Source organism: Enoplosus armatus, chromosome 3 (assembly GCF_043641665.1).
Source record: "Enoplosus armatus isolate fEnoArm2 chromosome 3, fEnoArm2.hap1, whole genome shotgun sequence".
Taxonomy (NCBI): domain Eukaryota; kingdom Metazoa; phylum Chordata; class Actinopteri; order Centrarchiformes; family Enoplosidae; genus Enoplosus; species Enoplosus armatus.
Genome location: NC_092182.1, coordinates 25,815,138 through 25,818,740, shown reverse-complemented (window position 1 = coordinate 25,818,740; position 3,603 = coordinate 25,815,138). Strand labels below are relative to the sequence as shown.

Below are 3,603 nucleotides of genomic sequence, written 5' to 3'. Positions count from 1 at the left end.
AGCACATTTGGAGTGGTTTCAGGCTCCGGACAAAGCCATTCAAACTGGTTAGCTCTGCATATTCTCCCCATGACACCTGAAGGTAGCAAAGCTGGAGCAGTTTATTAGAAGTGAGAATCTAATCTCAACCAACTGGCACATACTCTCGAATTGAAGAGTCATTCATTCATTCTTACATCAAGATTGCAGGCAAGTTCATTAAAGTTTCTAAAGTTAGAAGGACTGGAATTAGACTTGTTTTTCACTGCCGGCTTCTCTTATCCTGCCAGATAAGAGTCAATGCCAAATCTCTTATCTGGCAGGATGACAGAACTGTCTAAATAACAAGCTACTTATCCGTCAATCCTTTACAGTATGTAAACAGGTAACTTCACTAAGATCATGATCTCTTTTTCAAGATAGATTTGTGTTCAGAAGTTTCAGAATAGAAGCAGATTTACACACAGTAAAACTTACAAAAAAAAAAAATATATATATGTATTTGGAAGTATATAATTATATTATATTAGTAAAAGTATATAAAAGTGGCTGTATATTGAACTTAGTTTGGTCATATTGTACATCTAAACATGCCTCGAAACCTTCAGTGTGAATATCTGTATTTACCCACACCTGTAGCTGAGCCCCCCCGACTCTGGCAGCACAGGTGCCTCGATCGGACTCTCTTAACTCCTCACTCTCTTCCTGGAGAGACGGAGCTCAGCAACAGCAGTGTTTATTCGCATGGTTTACTTCACAAATACACCAACTTACTGATCACAATCAAGAGGAAATGTATCAGTCCAAAAGGACAGTGAGGTAAATGTACTCAGTTCTGCTGACTGGGAGGGAGTTCCAGGTATTATATAACCTTTTGGGGTTAATTATACATTTGATGTCACATGAGGTCACCGGTGAATCGTTACAGTTCCCATTGCAGTCACGTGAGAGTCGACAGATTTGAATGGATTAAAGTGTAAATACTGTAGGAAGTCCTTAGAAAAAAAAACAAACAGAAACTCAAACAATTACCTCTCGCTGACACTTGGTGCCGCTAAAGTACGAGGATGCCGTGTGCAGGTTTAATCAGTAATCTGTTCCAGAGAAACAGGGTCAGACACTGTGTTACTTCCTGATACTTCCCAGGGCTGCAGTTTGAGGCGTTGTGGTCTTTTCTGGATGGGAATGTCATTTAAACACACAAAAGCTAAATGTGTGGAAACTTTAAATATAAAGGGACTTATTCTCCATATTTATATTGACAGCATGACCAATTCTATAGCAGCAGAGGTATAAAATAGGCAAAATTCAATTACTGGTGGAGGTCTTTTTATAAAATTACAAAAATCTAAATGAAAAACTGTCATTTTAAGAAGGCTCAATCTGTTTTCCGTACCTGTAACTGAGAGTTTGTAATCGCGGCGATCCCACGCTCCATTTAAATGACTACTCTGCTTACAAAGTAGTGCTTTGAATAGCAAATGATCGCAATAATTAAATGCTTTACATGAGTTTTAAGCAACTTTTACAGCGTATTTCGATATTTTTCAACCAATTTCTTGATATCTATTTTGGAACAAAAAGAAGAGTGCTGTGTTTAGTGAGCGTCCTGCGTTGATTATCCTTCTGTGTAAGAGCTTTTCACCGACACTAAGTCACTGGTCACCAAAAGGGATTGACTGGCCACGCCGGGTCACGGTGTAGACTACACAGTACAAGCTTAATGGACTGGCTTCTCCTGTACGAGCTTCACTGGGGCATAAATAAAGTGGCTGAGCTGAGCTTATTTATTTACACTCATACAGATTGGACTGAAATATAGATTACTCAAATCTAATAATAGATAACAAAAAACTACTAACTCCTCATACGGAAAAAAAATAGTCCAACAAAAGTAAAAATGCATAAATGGCAGATTTTAAACCCACTCTAACCGTGCTAACCACTGCGCCACCATGCCGCCCAATAAACTTTTTAGTATTGCCATAATTGTGTTCATTTGGACTGTGGGTTGTACAAAATTATTGTTGAGATTCTTACATAATCAGAAATACTTTATTGATCGACAAGGGGGAAATTATGCAAAGAAACTGACCCTGACGTGATTTGAACACGCAACCTTCTGATCTGGAGTCAGACGCGCTACCGTTGCGCCACAGAGTCTGTTCCTACATCATCATCATATTCTCCAGCAGAAGGCATAAGTTTCCACAAAGCTCTCATAAACCCACTATACACTACCTGCCCAACACCACATGGCACACAGAAAAGGTTTGTGTAGACCAAATGATATTAGAAAGAGGTGCCTTGGTAGGTGGGTACACTGTACCCCAAGTGGCCAAAAATGCATGCTGATTTAAGGGATGTAGTTTTTTCTGTTGATCATCTTCTCAATTCTGGCTCCTGGTGCAAATCATATCTTTAATTTTCCTCACCTGCTGCAGAAGGGCAGACTGTAATAACAGCAGCTCTTAAAATGTGCTTGGAGGTTTGGAGGTTAGCTTTTTATGCTAAAAAGGTTTGACACATGATTCAGTTGGATTGTTCACAGTGTGCTATTACAAATGGTCTAAAGGCACAGAGGAGCACTGTGACACCAATCCTATTCAGATAATCAAGCTGCTATTGAAATTTTAAATGCATAAAATGTTCCCATTGAAAGAGTTCTTAATTTCTCTGGTTACTAAAGGGATTAGCTTGGTAAATGACCTCACTTATATAGCGCTTTTCAACCTTCACGGCTCCCAAAGCGCTTTACAGCTAAGTCTCATTCACACATTCAGACCGAGCTGCCATGCGAGGTGCGGGTCTCCATCGGAAGCAACAGTGTGTTGCTCAAGGACTCTTCGACAGGGGCACCACTGCGCCACCATGCCGCCCATAACGACACCGGGGTGCTCGTAGATCTCAGTGGGTAGGCAGTCAGAGCTTCAGTGTGCCACAAGTACAGACTTATTTTAAATCACTGTCATTGGGGGAAGGGACGAGGGGTGCCTTTAAATGGATGCTGAACTCATTAACAGTTGATCAAATAAGGATGATGTTCAAACGCATTACGTACATCTGTTTTCAATTTCTTGTGTTTGGCACAGGATGAAAATCTCAAATCAAATCAAACTATTAAACTATTCTTAGGGACCTGAACGAGGTTAGGATGACCCACGCAGTGCACAGGACAAAGAAAATGATGAAAAAGGAAAAATATTACATTGAATATCAAATTTACAAGCAATGATTCAGTCAATAATACACTCAACAGTACACTGAAGTTACCATACTCATGCATCTCTCTGCCTCTTTGTAATTGGTCTGCAGGTAACTAATCTAACTAAACTAATCTAAAATGTGCATGAGGGGAAAGAGTTTGGATCCAGAGAAGAGTCGGTCCAGAGAGGGATGTGGCTTAAGAGATTAACACTCTGACCTCAGACTGAATGCCACCCTAATGACCAGAATGGCTACGCCCTTGGGTGCAGAATCTGCAGCCATCTCACATCGATCCTACTGTTACTGCTACTTCTGTGTTACTTTTCCACACTTCACGTCATTTTGAACTAATCGATGTCTAATTTTGGGCTGACAGTCAAAGGTTCTGGCCTCACTTCATCCTAAAGCCAAGAGGAA

General features: G+C 40.3%; 1 non-coding gene across 1 annotated transcript; it reads right to left on the bottom strand.

The window, feature by feature from the left end:
* Window positions 1–2,070: 2,070 nt before the first annotated feature.
* Window positions 2,071–2,142, bottom strand: trnaw-cca (transfer RNA tryptophan (anticodon CCA)). The gene has a single exon. It is a non-coding gene; the product is annotated as a tRNA-Trp (tRNA).
* Window positions 2,143–3,603: the final 1,461 nt, after the last annotated feature.